Below are 12,316 nucleotides of genomic sequence, written 5' to 3' on the forward strand. Positions count from 1 at the left end.
GCTATGAAGCTATGTTGTATGTGGTTGCCAGATCCTTGACATGCAGCTTCTAATGTGTTCTTAGTGCCGTTTATTATGTTTGCTAGGGTGTTGTGGTGGGTTGTCATGGTGTTTCTATGAAGCTATTAAAGGTGTTCTGAATAATTTTTAGTGTGTTACTATGCGGTTGCTAGGGGGTTGCCAGGGCATTGCCATTTATCTTCTTAGGTGTGCAGAGTGGCTTTTAGTGCATTGCTAGGCAGTTGCTAGGGTGTTGCTATATAGCAACTAAGGTGTTCTGAGTGGCTTTTTTTGCATTGCTACAGTATGTGGTTGCCAGGGCATTGCTATGCTGCTGCTAAGTGTTTAAGTGGTTTTTAGCCTGTTGCTATCCAGTTGTTTGGATGTTGTGTTTGGTTGACAGGGCATAGCTTTGTGGTTGCTAAGGTGTTCTGGGTATATTCTTTGCCCGATGCTTTGCAGTTCCTTGGGATTTCTCAGTAATTGCTCTACAATACATCTGCATAAAGGTTAGGTTGCAAACATTAAAGTTATGAATGTAATTGCACTAAAGATTATATTATATTATTATTATTATTAGTATTATATTATTATACTTCTTATATTAATTTGACGGTCCATTATTGATAGCAAAAAGGGCGGATATATGTAAAACCAACGTGAATAAAAGTAAAATCTCTCTGAGGATAATCCATTTCATAATGTTCCTCTCAGAGTTTGAAGTGGATAGTGTGTATTTTATCCTCTGCAGGTTCTGTGCTAACACACTTACGTTATCAGACAGAAGGTGTAAAGGGGAGTGCCTCCTCTCCCCTCTCCCTAGCTCAGGAGTGGAAAGCAATGATGTAATGTGCCTGGCTGCCTCAGAATGAGCAGCCCCCCTCTGCTGCTTTTTCATTCCCCCCTTTCTCCCCCCCCCCCCACCCCACCTCTCTCTTTCCTCTCTCCCTCTCTCTCTCTTTCTTCCACTTACCCTCCCATCCTCTGATACCGCTGCTGGTGGTGGCTGGCGTTTGTATATGCTGTGCCGTGTTAGAGCTGCAGCCCCGGGCATCTCTGGGGATCTCTGCAGAGCTACTGTTCCTCTTCTGCCGGTGACGGCTGGGGCTCGCCCGCTCGTGGAAAAGACCCTCTCGCCCATCAGCCAAGGTAATTCCTCTCAATACTGACAAATAGCATGTGTTGCAGATTTTAAAAGAAAGGGAGCAAGCAATCTTAGGCATAGAAAGGGAACCAGGCAGGACAGGGGTTTTGCAATTAGGGTCTAGTGCACAGATGAATGAAAAGGTCTTTCTGCTAAAAGACTGCTGTCACTGTAGCACCGGGTGCCATGGCAATAGAATGAATTTTGCTTCCCGTGGCTGCCACTATCAGTTCTCCTCTCTTGTTCTCTCACACATGCAAACACATGCTGATTCTAGTAAGGTGTTGGTTACCATGGATAGCAAAGGATGGATTCCTGTGCTGGCTCATAGCTGGTTCAGCATTTCACATGGACTGCAACCTTTTTCAAAATGGAATTGTGCTCTGAATGGATCTTCATTGCGGCTTGAAAGTAAGAATGTCTATTTCATTCTGTTGGGCTAAATGAACAGGTGAACTTCCAAATGAGCGTTTTTGGATAAAGAGTTGATTGCTTCTATCACTGTGCCTTTTTATGTTTAGTTAATTTGATAAATATGTTCCTGGTCAGCATGAATATGAAATGTAGATTAATTTGTACATTTTCTTGCATATTTATGCATGAGTAGGGATTGGATGTATGAGTGGACAATGCTAAAATACATACTAAGTACAGTGTTAGCCCTCATGCAGCTCATGCAGTTTTTTTCCCTTTATGATGTGGACAAAATCTGCTGAAACACAATTGATGCTTACATGCGCATTTCTAATAGTCATTCCCACAGGAAACCAGAATTGCCAGCACATAATTTTTTCAATTAGACACAAGCTGTATAAAATATTTAATTTGTCATTTTAAATATCCTCTTCTCCCGTTTTATTGGCAATTTTTTATATTTCATACAGTATGTCTGGATTGTTCCTTGTGTAAATGTGGTCATGACTAATTTATCCAGAGATCCAGGAGACAGAAATTACCAGCAGTTTGCATGTCAATTTTGCATTGATTTGCTAAGTTTGAGGAATTACTACTCTGTGTGCATATACATCCCTTGCTTTTATTTATTTTTATTGTTTATTTAGTCTTTTTCAGTATTAATTGTTTCTGTCTCCGGTAGAATTTTCAGACAGATTAATGGTGTATGCCTTTTAAATATCCTGTGGGGTTTCATAAAGAAACAGTAGGCTTGTCTCAATGTCAGAATCAAACAGTGTAAAGGTTTTCTTTTGTGATGGATCTGTAAAATCTGCAGACCTGAGAAAAGTGGCCCGCTGTGATTGGTGGAATGAGAACATGTGGGCTTGTCGGGGTCAATTTATGATTTCCCAGCGGGGAGAAGGTTATGTTTACTCAGGATGTGGTTGGCTTCTGTAGCAAGCACGCTTTATCTGTTAGGCTAAAAATGTGAGCGTTGCCTTACAATCACATATTCCATGTATCGATACATTGATCCAATATGTGTGATCCAAATGAGCACACTTATCTATGAATACTCCCTTTTAAAAAAAGATTAATCTTAAGATTTTGTCACTCTGACCTTTATGTGCTCTGTCCAAAAAGCAAAACATTAAATGGCTCTGAACCAAGATCTCCCTAAATGATTAGCCCATGTATCGTGTGGTGCCCAAAAACAGTTTTCTCAGCTAGTGCTTTAATTGATTTCCCCCCTACCAGACAGTGAGCCAGAATTAAAGGAGAAAAAAATGCCCTTGCCTCCCTTTTCAACACTGTGTCATGTTCTCTCAGGAAACACACAGTGGTAAAGTTGCACTTGAAAGAGAATTTATTCTAAAGACGTTTATACACAGACAAGTTAAGGCTGCTCTGAGCAGGCTGTCTGTGCCTAGTCCAAATGGACCCTTTTAAGGAACCGTGATGATGCGTGTCCACCTTAATTGAGCAGTGTAAATCTAGCAAAAATGTTTTCAATTTTGTCATTATTTAATGGAAATGTATATTATTCTTTGTGTTTTTTTTTTTTTTTTTTTTACCCGGTTATAAAATATACACTGCTGCAATGAGGTTTCATATACAGCTGTTTATAGTGATGGTAAATTTGGCATATCGTCTGACTCTTCTGACTGCCGTAATCCACTGTATTATTTTTTGTTCTTTTGTAAAGTAGTGGAAGTGTAATAGTGGATTTTTTTTATTTAGCTGTTGGAGACTTAAAGCAAATGGGAATACCAAAATTATAATAGCTATGGTCTCCCATGTATCTCTTTTGAACTTTACCTGGCTAAAGTTCGCTTCCACATTCCAAACCCAGAAATGTGAAAAGGGTTTAGTATAAAGCATACAATTCCTACAAAAATATGTATGCTGAGACCCACCTCAGCGTTCATGTTCATGTTTTTTTTTATATAATATTTATAATATAATTGTAAATGCTTTTATGCTAACTCTGTGCAGCATTAAACAGTCTGTGTAAATGTACCATTTCATGGTATACACTCAATGAACACTTTATTAGGAACACCTGTACACCCACTTATTCATTCCATTATATAATCAGCCAATTGTGTGGCAGCACTGCAAAGCACAACATCATTCAAATATGGGTCAGGAGCTTCAGCTAATGTTCACATCAACCATCAGAATGGAGACAAATTTGATCTCAGTGATTTCGACCGTAGCATGATTGCTGGTGCAAGATTGGCTGGTATGAGTATTTCTGTAAATGCTGATCTCCTGGGACTTTCACATATAACAGTCTCTAGAGTTTACTCAGAACGGTGCCAAAAACATCCAGTGTGCTTCTGTTCACAGGAACCACCTTTCTGAAGAGAGAGGTCAAGGGAGAATGGCCAAACTGGTTCGAGCTGACAGAAAGGCTACGGTAACTCAGATAACCACTCTGCACAATTGTAGTGAGCAGAATAGCATCTCAGATTGCACAACATGTAGAAACGTGAGCTACATCAGCAGAAGAACAAGTCAGTCACTTAGGACCATAGTGTTCCTAATAAAGTGCTCAGTGAGTGTATATGTGCTGTCTTTTCAGTGTAGAGACAGCATAAGACTCTTTGCATTCCTCTGCAAACATGTAAATGGCAGTATATTTGATATAGCTTTGAGGGTGATGTCAACTGCAAGGAAAGTATTGCTGAAGAACGTAAAATAGAGCAACTGCAAGGGGTGTCCTCAAGTGAGTTCTGTTCCATGTTGCACTACAGTAGGATTATGTGTCCCCTAACTCAGAGCAAGGTCAGGGAGTCTCTGGAGGAGTGCTGTTTTGTCTGACTGAAGCTCTGCTGCTCATAAGGCTGGCCATATACCACCGTTAGCTGAGTGGACCCGACAGTGTCTTTGTCTTGTTTCAATATGTGAAGCCATATGCACAGTCTCTCTCTCTCTCTCTCTCTCTCTCTCTCTCTCTCACACACACACACACACTCACAAAAATGCATAGTAGAAACAAGGACAAAGGCCTCTGAAAGGACATACATATAGTCCATAGTAAATTTCAAATGTGTGTGTCTGCATTGAATTGAGTTTGTTGTGTTTTGAGTTATATGATTGTGTCTGCACAGTGATGCCCTGATATAAGTGTGTTGAACTAATAGAAGTGTTGTTTTGAAATTTCAAATAGTTCAAAGTTTGTTTCATATCTCTGTTGTGTTTTGTGTGCTGGTTCCCCCAAAAGCCTTTCTAACAAGCTTAACCAGCAAGAGTTTCCTGGTCTATCATCTCCAGAAAAAGGGTATTCAAAGTTTAAAGCTGATCTTTTCAGCAGGGACTGTATGTATGTTTTGAAAGTAGGGACTATCTTAGAGTGGATGGACAGAAGTTCACATGTCTGTATCTTGAGATGTTGTAAGGATATTGTAAAAATGTTAGAGGCAAAACATTATGTCAGATGGAATGTCAACACTGAGAAAAATTTCCTAATCACCTAAATCTCTAATAGCTCCATTTATTTTATCTACAGCTCTATGCCTTCTGTTTGTGTCTGTAAGTGTTCTTGGAGGTAATATTAAGAACTAATATTTTTTTGGTCATGGTTCATTTCTTGTCCAAGTTCATTATTCTCAGCTGTGCTGAAACAAAACAGATGCTCTCTTTATAGGATTATCAGCTGAAGAGCAGAAGAACAAAATGCCCTGCTACACTTTTTCCAGACACATCCTGGTTATTGAAGTCCCTTTGTTTTTTTTATTTGTTTTTTTGGAGTTGACTGTCCATTTTTGCCTCATACCATGCTCAGTGTGCCAAAGTTGAAAAGAAAAGCAGTGGGAAGTCTTTTTATTTTCATTAGGCGGAGTTAATTAGTGTTTTATTTGAAGCCCCCCTGAGGTCTGGCTCAAACACAAGACTTCTGTCTGCTCTTGGTCTTGCTGAATGGCTTGAATGACAAGTCCTTTTTCTTGAGCTGTGTTTTCTCTGCAGGGACGTACTACACAGTACAGGGAGAGGTAGGTCAAGTGCAGCAGTTTTTTAACTATGTGCGTTTGACCAATTACATTTTAAATATAAGTTTATATTATATATTTTTATTTTAAATATACATTTCTTAGTTTATGTTACATCAAGGTAAGTTTGTTTTGAAATTCAGACACTTATTGCTGAATAAGTGTATTGTCATGCATAGCAAATCAGGTCATATGTCATCACTGGACATGAATAGGAACTGACAGCACTATTGTCTGTTTAATTATTTTTACTGACAGTAGGAGGAATTCTGGGAGGGGAAAGGATGAACTATCTATTACATACTGCCAGGGGAATTGCAGTGGCAGACACATGAAAGCAAGAGATAGTTCCTTTGATATGGACATTTAGAGGCACCTGAGGAGACGTTTGTCTTCTTTACTCCCGGTCTCAGCTGAATTATAAAGCCAAACTCTTTCTGTCTCTCTCTCTTTCTCTGTAACAGCCACCCCTACATTTGTTTACTCAATACTTCATGTTTAGACAGATTAATTGGGTAAAGCACACTTTTCAAACAATATTTTTTCATGAATATTCCAGGTTCAATAAAAGTTAAGCTCAATGACAGCATTTGTGGCATAATATTGATTACCACAAAAAAATATTTATAGGCTATTCATCCCTCCTTTTCTTTAAAAAAAAAAAAATCAAAAAGTGAAGTTACAGTGACATAATGGAAGTGAATGGGGCCAATTTTTGCATTGTTTAAAGGCATAAATGTGAAGATTTTAATTTGATTAAAGCACTTTTTTTTTTATTAAAGGTCGTTTTAGGGTTTTACGGTTTGTTGACATCGTCATGGCAACAAAGTTGTAAAATTAGCTTTAACTTTACTCAGAAAAGGTTAGAAGGGAATTTTATCACACATATTGTTTATGTCTTATGGCTATACTTTTGAAATAGTGATTATTTTAACATTTACAGATTGGCCCCATTAACTTCCATTGTCTCACTGTAACACAGATTTATCTTTGTTTTAGTTATTTTTTATTTATTTTTTAGAAAAAGAGGGTCATATCAAAATGTATTTTGGTGGTAATCAATATTATGCCACAAATGCTGTCACTTGCATTTAACTTGAATTGAACCCAGAATATTATTTTAACAATTCCAAGAATTAAATTGTAATATTTAAATTAAATTAATAATTATTTAAGTAAACTATTGTTATTTGTAATTATTTGATTATTTAAATAAATTATTATTAGTTATAATTAAATAATTATCATTCTTTATTTATTTTTAATTAATCTATAAAAAAAAAAAAGATTGGATTCTTCCTAATTCATGAATACTAGACTCTAATGTTGATAACTAAAGTAACCAGAAATGTAGTGATCCCAAAGTTAACAGAAAAAAGTTAAAGGCCTGGGGGCTCTTGACTAATACTGGTGTCTACACAGGCTGATGGCAGAGCTTTTAGATCGTCTGAGTGTGGTACATTAGTCATACAGATGAAAGTAAATGGGAGAAGTCTTTTTTTTTTTATCTTTAACCAGTGAAAATATTATCTGTCCCCTGGATATTTCCCCTTCAAAGGTGCTGTAAAAAAAAGGTTAATGCCACTATTTATGGAATACATTTGCACGATTTACACATCGCTCAGAGAAAGTAAACACAATTTATTTTAACACAGTTATTCATCTATAAAACTGCTCTGGAAGGTTATTGCAACTCAAAAATTTATTTGACTTTAGACTTAATTAAAAGCCCTTAAACTCACAATCTTAAATAATATCCAGTATCTTACATTTTAAAAAGCCATATGCTTATAATCAGATATTGATGGCATGCTCTGATTTTTTTTGTTCTATTGTATCCAACCAGAGTAGTATTAGTAACAGAAGACTGTTCACATAACATGTCAATTTAGTGCATTTTAGGCTGAGGATTTAATCCGTGTTTTGCTTTACACAACATAAGCCAAGCTTCTTTATTTGTCATATTCTCATAATCCTGTTCAGAAGGAGCTTTGCCGTCACCTGTGGAGTTGGCTATCTGTCTGTCTTTCTTTACAGAGACAGATTTAGAGGAGAATGGAGCTTCACATTGGAAGCATAGCAAACTATGAAGTTATGCAGTGCAAAACCTATGCTCTAAATCTTGCTATTCTCAGCCAGAAAATAGGCTTGAGAAAGCTGTACCCTTTGCAACAGGAGTCACATTCTTGATTTCACAAGTCAGAACACTTGAATAGAGTGGTGGTGGCATAGTGGGCTAAAGCACAGAACTGGTAGGAAGAAGCTGGTTCAATCCCCACATCCACCAACATTGTGTCCTTGAGCATGGCTCTTTACTCCAGGTTGCTCCAGGGGGTTGTCCCTGTAACAAGTGCACTTGCTTTGGATAAACGCATCTGCCAAATGCATAAACGTAAAATGAGTAGATTGCAGACTGATTGCAATACCCATTGTAATCTATAGAGGTCAGAATAACTGTTTGTCGCTGATTAAGGATTTTGACATTGCTCAAGAAATGTTAGTGTGTTTTGAACTTTGCCCTTTTTGTTGCTTGTACATGTTTTTACTACTAAAATTAACAATTATTCAATGATGAATCTGCTCACTTAAACATACTTGTGTTCATTTTTGAAATACATTGCTTCCCTGCTTAATTTAAACATGTCTAAATATGTAGTTCTGAATAATCTAAGAACTCTTAATCTGCATTCCAAATTTAGGGGATTACGCACCCTCTATGGAGAGATTAACATGGTCAAAAACTTTGGAGCCAAAGCTTCCTATTGCTGGGTACACTTGAGACCCTGGGAGTTTAACTTCAGATGACAAATGAGAAAGAGGGGACCACGGCAAAGCTGCCTGTAAAATGTTCACGCCACATCAGTCAACTAAGTGGTTTGTGAAAAAAAATACTAATTTGGTGCTGTATATGTGACAGCTGGGGAAAGATGCAATTGTTTGCATTCTGATTTTAGCTGCTCAATGGTCAAATGACAAAATGTTTATCTTGAAATGTTTACTCATGTCCTTGGTACTGTCATTTGATTGCATAAGAGTGATTGCAAATATGTTTGCAAAGAAGAAAAAGGGAAAACTTAACACTGAAATTACTGATAGCTGCATAGAAAAAAAAAAACAATTGCATGATAGGCATGTTTACAGGGAAGAGGAGGAAAATGATAGTGGATATTCGAGGACCACAACACTGCTTAACTGGGGAGAGTGAATATGGTGCATGGTAATGTAACATTACCATGCATTAGTGATTATTTTTATTTTATTGTTTTACTTACTTTTCTGAAATTACAAAATGAAAATTGACACCATACTTCTTTGGCCTGTGGCCTCTCTGGTTAGATCGATATTTTCTCTCCATCTCTCTCTCGCTCTCTCTCTCTCACTCTTACTACCTCTCTAATACTCTCTATCTTTTTTCTCTTGCTTTTTCATAGATTTTTGGATTTATTTATTCCTGCTGCAATCCTTCATGTTCTTGTAGGTAACTCCATTTAGTTGTTTTCAAAATGACGTTTATAATAGTTTGCTGAGGTTGACTGGTATAAGGGGAGGGAAAGGGGGTGGAGTCTTAGTCAGCATCTGGTGTCTGTAAGTAAGAGGCTGATAAGTGGCTCGGCTCTGCTCCCCAGCTCTCATGACACACTGGTGTCTGCATTTGGCTCATCCCCATCTCCTAATGAAGGCATCCCGAAGCCTGACACCCCAAACCTAACATTCCATCTGCCTGCTTAGCATTTCCCTCAATACATAATTAGCAGCACTATTTCAGTCCCTGGGATTCCCAACTGTGACTGTTCCTCTATTCCACTCAGTAGTTCTATTTCCTTTTAACGAGGGCATGATTAGATGATTTGTCACTGAAATATTTCAGTTGTTCCAGCACTAAACCATTTTAAGCATGTATCTGACATTGAAACACCAATGTGAGTCTTCTTTAAAGGGATAGTTCACCCAAAAATTCAAAAATGTCTTTCTTCTGCTGAACACATATACGAAGATGTTTTGTAGTAGAATATTTATGGTCTGTAGGTCCATACAATGCAAGTGAATGGTGGCCAGAACTTTGACGGTCCAAAAAGCACATAAATGCCATATCTTCAGAAGCAATATGATAAGTGTCAGTGAGAAACTAAGGCTGTCATTCTGCCTAACATCTCATTTTGTGTTCCATAGAAGAAAAAAAAGTTGTAAAAACAAATGAGGGCGAGAAAATTATAACAGAATTAAAAATTTTGGGGTGAACCCTGTAGTTTAACAGACATTTTTATAATGCAATATATAAGTTGTGTATATTATCACTGATATGCTGAAAGATGCTTCTCAGTATTATAATTTGAGCCAAGTGCCACCACTGTTTGTTGATCTTTGGGAGTATTTAGTTTCAAATAATGACACAGAGTCCTTTTCAGAGTACAAAGTGATGTATTGGCTCTCTTATAGATGTTATTTAGCAGTTTTTGTTCAATAGATCTATTTGTTTTTTTTATGCTAAGTCGTTTTTATTTGTGTAGCGCCTTTCACAACACACATAATTTCAAAGCAGCTTTACAGATGATCAGGCATTAACAGAGGATAAAACTGTAATTACAATTACAAACAATTCACAATTTAAATAATAATTGTGTTTATAACCCCAGAGAGCAAGCCGAAGGCAAAGAACACAAAACTGCATAAGATGTAGATTAATAGAGAAAAATAACCTTGGGAGAAACCAGACTCACTGTGGGGGCCAGTTCTCCTCTGGCTAAACAACATGAATATAATGCCAGTATTACTTATGTATGGTGCAAGTTATGGTTTAAAATTATTAAACTAAGTGTTAAGGGACAGTGATTAAACAAAGATTTTGTATGAACTGTAAGATTATTAACCAATGTCTTTGAAGTCCATCCTGGATTAACTGCAGAAGTTCACATAGATGCAATTGTCCTTGTTAGTTGGCTGATGAAGGCTTTTTGTTGGCAATTTATTGATAGTCTATGTATTCCAAGAGTGTAGTCCATCATTAGACTGAGATAGGAGTCCTGAGGTTGACACAGGTATACAAATAGAATTATGTTAACATAGATGCCATTCAAATTATTTCAGAATTATAGATCATGATCAATGTGTTTTGTTTATGGTTCCGGCAGACCTAACTAAAGAAGCCTAATTGTAAATTGATGGATAAATAAGGTGTATACCTGGCTAAATAGATGAGTCTTTAGTCTAGACTTAAACTGAGGGAGTGTGTCTGCATCTTGAACAGTGTTAGGGAGAATATTTCATAGTTTAGGAGCCAAATATGAAAAGGATCTACCTCCTTTTGTTGATTTTGATATTCTAGGAACTATTAACAGGCCAATTTTGTGATCAAGCATTCCATTCCAGAGTGAATTACATTTAAAACAATGGCTTTTGAACTCGTAACACTTATTTTTAACCTTTTTTTTCTCCTGGCTGTATTATGTTTTTGCTATTTTTCTTTACATGTGATTTTCAACTAGATACAGTAAATTGTGTTAGATAATTTATGCTTAAAAAGATTTAAATGGTTGGTATCATTGAATGCTGAAATTCAAGTGATTCTTAAAGTAAAACTAAGTTGAGAAATCTTGAGATTACTTTTCAGACTCTCCGATGACCATCAAGGGCAGTACTGCCTCCTTTTCTCTCCCCTCCTTCTCCCTCTCTGAGTGTAAGGGGAGGAGCAACGATTAAACCAGAGGCAGGATTTACTACAGCAGTGTGTCAGATACACACTTAGTCACAGTAGTAGATAGAGCGTGAGCCTTACATCCAGACCTATAAACTGGCAATCTCAAGCTGGATCTACTGCCAGCCCGCTCTTGTCCTTAAGGATTCTGATTACCTCTGATTTGCCAAGGGATTTTTGTTTAACGTCTTAGGAGCGAGTTGGAATCTGTGTGTGAAATAGTAAGTACTTAGAACTGTTCAAACCTTGCTCCAGTGCCTTTTTAACTGGTTCCCATTAATGATTGATCCGCGAGGTGTGGGGGTGTTTGGTTAGTGTGCAAATGAAAGGGTTTAATAGTGCTGGTCTCCTGTTATAAGCTCCAGGCGAGTGCTGTGGCAGCATGGGGGTTTGTTATTGCAAGGGTCTCTGTAAGTGTTGCTGGGTGTAATGGGGAGGGTGTCTGCTGACACAAGACAATCCTTCCACTGTAAGACCTTATATGCAAGGTGATAGCCGGTCATAGAGGATCACAGGCCAGCGAGCCCAGTCCGCTTCTGTTTGTATGTGTTTCTTGAGTGCCTGTGTTTGTTTGGATATGGTTTCAAATGATCAGTTTTGCAGGGTGTGTTGGGGTTTGGGTTGGCCAGTGCATGCAAGCCCTTTGGCACTTTTTCTTGGAGTTGAATGCTCTGTCTCTTGATCTCTGGAGTTAGTGTCTTTGCGCACACTCGCTGCACTCACCGCTAGCTGGGGCTTCTGCCAGCAGACAGGAGCATATGTGGCACATGGTGCACTCCACACCAGTGTCAGCATGGAGGAACTTTCCATGAACTCAGGACCAGACGGCTTTACCAGTGAAGGGAAAAACTGAAAAGTGAGAAGTGTAAGTTTCTGCATTAAAAGCTGTTAACTCCTTTGAGCTTTCTTTGCTCATGTCGTTTTGGCATTTTTAGATAACTGTGATTGGGTCAAGGGCATGTAGGGGGTGGAGACTACAGCTTTTAGTAAGAAAACACAAACTTCTAGCCTGCTTTGCACTGCCAGTCATCCATAGATTGGTGATTATTAATGGATTGCCACTCAAAGTCTTCCACTGAAGTAAATATG

The 12,316-nt window shown here is 37.9% G+C and overlaps 1 protein-coding gene across 3 annotated transcripts in view; it reads left to right on the forward strand.

Moving 5' to 3' along the window:
- The first annotated feature begins 1,001 nt into the window (after positions 1-1,001).
- Positions 1,002-12,316, forward strand: part of sema4ba (sema domain, immunoglobulin domain (Ig), transmembrane domain (TM) and short cytoplasmic domain, (semaphorin) 4Ba) — a 79,821-nt gene continuing 68,506 nt past the window's right edge. Inside the window, exon 1 of one of the 3 annotated variants that reach the window (XM_052152175.1) lies at positions 1,002-1,149. The gene's annotated coding sequence lies outside the window, so the exon portion shown is untranslated. Of the gene's footprint in view, positions 1,150-11,279; positions 11,449-11,866; positions 12,093-12,316 lie in introns of those variants that run through there. The other 2 variants (XM_052152174.1, XM_052152176.1) reach the window with 2 other exon arrangements.

Source organism: Xyrauchen texanus, chromosome 21 (genome assembly GCF_025860055.1).
Source record: "Xyrauchen texanus isolate HMW12.3.18 chromosome 21, RBS_HiC_50CHRs, whole genome shotgun sequence".
NCBI lineage: Eukaryota > Metazoa > Chordata > Actinopteri > Cypriniformes > Catostomidae > Xyrauchen > Xyrauchen texanus.